We start from the raw sequence: 6,680 nt of genomic DNA, 5'->3' as shown, positions 1-6,680 counted from the left end.
TTAATATGTACTATAGGTTGTGTTTGGCAGTTATTAATATCTTCTTTCTTTGCTAACATTTTCTTACATATTAAATGAAGCATTGTTATCGGTGTTTCGAACCTCCTACATTTTTTGATAAAAATAAACCTCAACTATCCTTTCCACTAAGTCACGTTTTTTTCGTTTTAATGGTGGTTTCCTACACTTGGGACATTGTTTCATCTGCTCAATACTGTGCTCTTCTATTGATTCGTGCACTTATTTTGCACCTGGAACATCATCTTCTGTGAGTTTCGCTGAATTTTTAAGCATTTTTTAGAAGATGACAGGTGCCAACAGATGCAAATAATGGCCTTGGTCGCCGCACTCTTTGCACTTTTTTCACCGTATTTTTTTTAATAGACTTAAAAATGTTCTACCTTAAAAATCTCTGTTAAATACAAATTAATTTTTTGTTGTTTTTATTAACAATATTTTCCATACATTTCGACACAAAACTATTCGAAAAATACGAAAATGACGTAAAATCCTGGCACTGCCGACGTATAGAATAAAAAGGTCTATTAGAATGAGCCATGGCCATATAACGGAATTTTCAAGAATTTCCCCACTCGGTTTTTGAGTATACACCATATTACAAAGCATTAAGAAAGATTTCAAAATGTTTCAAAGATTTAAAAATATGTAAAAGGATTTTGAACATTTTAGAAAGGCGTGTTTATCAGATTTTAAATATTTCATAACAATTTCACAAAGATTTTGAAACTTTTAAAATATGTAATGAGTTTCAAAGATTTTGAAAAGGTTACAGTTCACAAGCTTTCAACGATTTTAAAACATTTGGAATATTTGAAAAGCATTCAAAATATATAGAATATTTTTTTTTAAATTATAGATTTTAATTAATTCAATGATTTCAACGAATAAAAAAGATTTCGCAAACAAAGATTTAAGAAACATTTCCCAAAGAAACCACGTCCCGAGAATTTTTGTGAGAACATTCTATTATTGTGTTATATTGTTTTTAATTCGTAACTAATTATTTATTTGAAATGCGCGGTGAATCCTGGGGAACATAAACTTTTTTCAGAATTTGGTTATCCGTATATTTTGCGCACGTCTTCTGAGTCTCGAAGCCTTTCATCAATCGGCACAAGATCTCGAGCGCGGGAGATTTGGATACCGAATTAAAATCGCTTATATAGTACTTTTGTGCATTACACAAATGAAAAACGGGTTGTATTGTATGCTAGACTTTATATAATTATATTCCCTATGACTACATAGTAAACGTCCTTACTGTATATATATATATATATATATATATATATGTGTATGTGTGCGTGTGTGTGGCGTACACAGTCGAACCTCGGACACTGTAAGCTCACGTCGTACTACCCCTCAGCCAGTCGGCGTCGAATTACAGGACCGTGTCGATACGATGTTTTGCAGGTGCCCCTGATAGTATACTAATGTTATCGGACAAACTTTCTTTTTAATTTTACAATCAATGAAAGGAGAATAGAAATACAAGTATGTATTATTATTCTTTATTATGTAATTATTATTTTCACACAAATAACTAACCATAATTCTGGAGATCACATAGACATCTGCATACAATTAGTCAACATTTTGTCGCAATATGTACTGATATCTTTTGTACGAAAATTACATTTTTTTCCAGTGTTCGGCAAGATGTTTTCACTTACCTCAATAATGTTCAGAAGAAGGATGTAGTGTAATGACCTCATAAATATATATGATATTATTATTGTACAAAAGCAATAAAAAAAACCCCAGCGTCAACCTAATTTAACCTACAACCTGCATTATCTCGACTGCTTGCGCATCAGCTAGTGTAAGCGACTTCAGACATTTCAAAACCCGGTAAAGTTAAAATATAAAATTTCAATTAGGAGAAATTGAAACTGCAGTTTTCACTCAACTTATTGTGCAAAACTGAATACATATGAACTGGGCTAATCACCTGATTCTTACAGTATCTGCGAAACAGCTGATGACAGTGTTCGAGGTGTGACAGTGCCCAAAGCTACAGTGTCCGAGGTTCGACTGTATGTATACATTTTAATATATTTTAAGCCTACCTCAAATAAGAATAGAACGACTTAATCCGGAGGTATCCAGGATTTTTTTCTATTCTTGCGGAATTTGTAAAGATTTTTAGAACTAAAAAATTTCTTTGTCGAGGAATTTTTCCGTCATCCTCCGAATCATGATTACATAAAATTTTAAATCCTATAATAGTGCGTGTACCTGAACAAAACTTTGTACGAACCCCAAATCAGTTCATATTGGCACAAAAATCTTATACGTCACCATTTTCTTCAGAAACTTATCTCGAATTGCTAAAACTTGGAAAATTTCGAAAACAAAGTAGAGTTCCCATTAGGGCCGTGCACTGGTTGGCCTCAATAAGCGTTCAATTCCAAATTGGAATAAGGAAAATTTTGGTTATTTAAATAAATAATTATTGAAAAATGCACAAGAATATATATAAATTGTAAAACTTTTAATTTCAGACCAGAAAATATGTATACATAATTGTTGAATGTGTAAATATTTTTAATTCCAAATTTAAATTGCGCGCCAAATGCGGCCAACCCAATCATAGTTCAACCACTTTTAGGCTTACCGTGGCATATGTATATTAACAAAAACAAATTAATCCTTTACTTTATCTTGCAGAATTAAGTTCATGATCCGGCTGGAATCCTAGTAGCAAACGTAATCCTGGTTCATATTTTTTTGTTAGACAACATTCTCTTGACAGAAAAAATTCTCCTGGCAGCTCTTCTCCCGCGGAGCCTTCTCTTCGCGCCAGGCACAGGTCTCCTCCTGGCGAGCCTGCTTTTTTCAAGTACTTGGATATGCACTTGGACAGCTTGGATATATTAGACTTATTCCCTGCGCAAATCCGAACCGGCGATTTGAATTTCCAAGACAGGTTTTTCCGGCTGATAAGTCAATTCAATTACCAGTAGGACTTGTTTTCTATGTATCCATGCCAAACCAAGAACATATTGTATTATCAGCATCCAATGGTGACCCAAGTGACCCAAGACCCAAGTGCCCCAAGACCCAAGTTCCCTAAGACCCAAGTGACCCAACTGCCCTAAGATCAAAGTGACCCAAGTGTCCCAACACCCAAGTGCCCCAAGACCCAAAACACATTTGTATTCAATTTTTTTTTGTATTTATTGGCGGTATACATTTTCAAACCTCCACTTGTCTCTAATTTATTAGATAATATATTTTTTATCTTCCCAGTGGGCACAAAGTTTGGCGACGCCTTTATGACATCTTTACGACATCTTTACGATAACTTTACGACATCATATGTCCATGTCGTTAAGGTGTCTTAACGATATCGTAAATAAGTCGCATGATCTGACGATGTCTTTACGACATCGTAAATATAGTGAAACGACATAGACATAGAATATCGTAACGATGTCATAAAGTCGTCGCCAAATTTTATGCCCACTGGGTTGTTCTGCACAATTAATATAATTCTGCCATAATTATTACATATAATGCTAATCTTGGATATCCAGTGCTATATAATATATGTCCACCATGAAATAAATTTACTTCATTTATTTGCATCCCAATAATATTGTCAAGAGAATTGCAACTCTTCAGTTTAACCCCAAGAGACCCAAGTGTCCTGAGGCTCAAGTGCTCCGAGACCCAAATGCCTCAAGAGCCTTATGCCCCAAGACTCAAGTATCCCCAAGACCCATGTGCCCCAGGACCCAAGTGAACCAAGACCTAAGTGACACGCCAGTCAACCAAGTGATCTGTGAGCCAAGTTACTTAAGTAACCCGAGACCCAAGTGTCGCAAATATTCCACAAGACTCAGGTTTTTCCCAAAGTCAAGTTCCACATTAAATGCGAATAAACATTATTAAATTATAATACCATATGCTATATTGTCTAATATTTATAATGTGTAGATTACATATGCCAAAAATGCATATAATTGTTTGACAAATTTTTATTAACTCCTCTTTGTATTTATTGACAGATGACATTTTTAAATATTTACTCGTTTATTCTCTAATTTATTAAATAATACATTGTTTCTGCTTGGTTTGCCTTAGCTAATTTAATTCCCTTAATATTACGTATAATGCATGCAACACTTATTCATAATCTCTTATTCTAAATTAGTTGAAATACAATTAATAAAATAAATAGTGAGGAATTCAAGCTATAAAACCTGAAGTTGAAGGTTTTTACTAAAAATGGAATATTTAAATCCTAAGATAATAAACTCAGTTTTCACACACCAAAATGCAATGTTCAACAAATTGGTTGAATTATTTACCAAACCAGATTAATTTTCAACAAATTTTCTAGTCGGAACGGCGAATTTTCTATAAAACACATCAAGTGTATCATTGTAGTGACGAATTTACAATTTTTAGCCGATTAAGCTTTTCCGAATTTTTCAGGTTTCGGCTCAGGTCATTTATTTTTTGACCTACGTAATGCCCAACTTTTAATATGTCTTTTTCCGAAATCCTCTTTGAACGGCGATCCATAATCAGTTTCCGATTATAACAAGCTGAAATATATCAAAATAAACTGTCACACACTTTTTTAAATATTAATTCATTTAACCTGATTTTCAAAAAAAAGCATACTGACCCTTCAGAGTATTGTATCTGTCAGGTGATAATGGCCTTGTAGGTGACCTTCCTGCGAACCGTTGTTCCACTTTGTTGGTGATGCTCCTGCTCATCAGCGTTTTAGGTGGCCAGATTAATACACTCATGGCTTTTTCAAATAAGGAGTCCTTAGGGAACCTCCTGTATATATCTCTTCATTGCGCTCTTATTTTTCCTGGGACATCAATTGGCGGCATCTGAAATATTTTAAAAACATTTTTATTTCACAAGGGATTGTAAATAAGTACTTGCCTTATGTTCGCAAATAATGAATTTCTATATTATACGTACCATTTCATCTGCGTCGTAACTTTTGTCTTTTGGCCCAGAGAGACACTTCTTCGACAGTTCTAAAATTTGAAATGCATTACAAATGTATAAATATGTGAATTATGAAAAGTATATATAATAGACAGAATAAGGCCTAATAATTACACTATACGTTTACACATACCCCGGCGTTCATGATTGATTGTTCGTCTGTTTGATTCCACATCTTCATGGTCGAAGTTTCTACTCTTAGGAGTCTCGGTGATATTTGCAACTAAAACAAGTAAAAAATTATGTTTTGTATATATATTTATATATGATGTACTTAAAACAATTTAGTAAATACAACTTGTACAGAATTCTGGATAAATTACCTGACAGAACCTTTATTTCTCGAATTTGTGGGAAGGTTATTCTTTTTTCATCACCTCCGTTGAGTCTTCGTTTTTTTCCACGATGCAGATTTTCCCGGATAGAAAAAAAATCCATTTTCGGCTTGTCCTCGTAACTAGGAGAAGTATGAGGAAACTCAAATGGGTCTTCACCTTCAAAAAACAACACTTATATAAGTATAAACTTTGCATCTATTGCTGAATTTACATCTGCTAAGGCACTTGAGGAGCTTCTTCGGAGCTTCTCCGGAGTCACACGTAATGAGTTCGGTGAAGAATGAAGTGAGATCAACTGTTCCTCGTCCGAAAGGCAATATGAGTCAATGACCATCCTCATTCCAGATCCTGTATCTTTTGATGTGTTTGAAAAATATTATTATACATTGGGAGATTTCAGCCTTAATCTTGAGTAAAAAAAGGTTAAATTTAATTATACTTACGAGATTCTTCTTTCCTTTCATTATCCGAATGCTTGGAATCGACGTTCGGACGCTCTATGGCTTCTTTCAACTTCGAAGTTTCTAAAACATAGAAATATGTTTTTAACGTTATTAAAATATAAACGCATTCATGTTCATAGTAATTTTTTAAAATATAGCTTATATTTAACAGATGTTACCGCCATTTTTATGTTCATGTTGCCAGCTGCTGGACTTAATACTTTCCCATTCTTTGTTGAAATATAATAAAAATGGTGCAATTGATTTATTTTTAATTTCAGCATACTTTAAAGTATAAGGTTATAAACTTCTCCAGAAGTTCTTTATACTTGTCTGTAACTGAAGTATTGCGTCTTCTAACATCCGAATTTTCACGCTTTGTTCCTCCATCTGCGATTCACGCATGCACACTTTTTTGTCCATATCCTGGTATTTAATGTTGTCGCAATTGCACTTCTTCTTCTCCGGCAGTTCCGCCAGTAAAATTCTGCTGGCTTCTTTCTGCAGATTCTGCAATAAGTAAAATATTTTTATCAGTAGAAAAAGGAGAATAATATTAATTAGAGTGTAAATGGAGAAAAGAAATGGCATACATGCTTTCGTTTATTCGCTTCCTTCTCTACTTTTTTTTAAGCTCTCGCACATTCTCCATGTTAGCATCAACATCGACTTTTCTGATAGATATCGATGACTTCCTTGCATCGTCGCGTTTCTTCCTTTCAAGATCCTTATCGTCGTGTTGAACTACAGGAACCCCTATACGTTTAGTTTTTTTTTCTTCTAGGTCGTCTTTACTCACTACGAGGGTGGATTGATAAGTTTCCGGCCTGACCAAGAGATGGCGCCACTAGGCCTACCTTGAGGTGGCGTTCTATAGTACCATCCTTAGATAGCTTGT

Source organism: Belonocnema kinseyi, chromosome 5 (genome assembly GCF_010883055.1).
Source record: "Belonocnema kinseyi isolate 2016_QV_RU_SX_M_011 chromosome 5, B_treatae_v1, whole genome shotgun sequence".
NCBI lineage: Eukaryota > Metazoa > Arthropoda > Insecta > Hymenoptera > Cynipidae > Belonocnema > Belonocnema kinseyi.
This window is presented reverse-complemented; position numbering follows the sequence as displayed.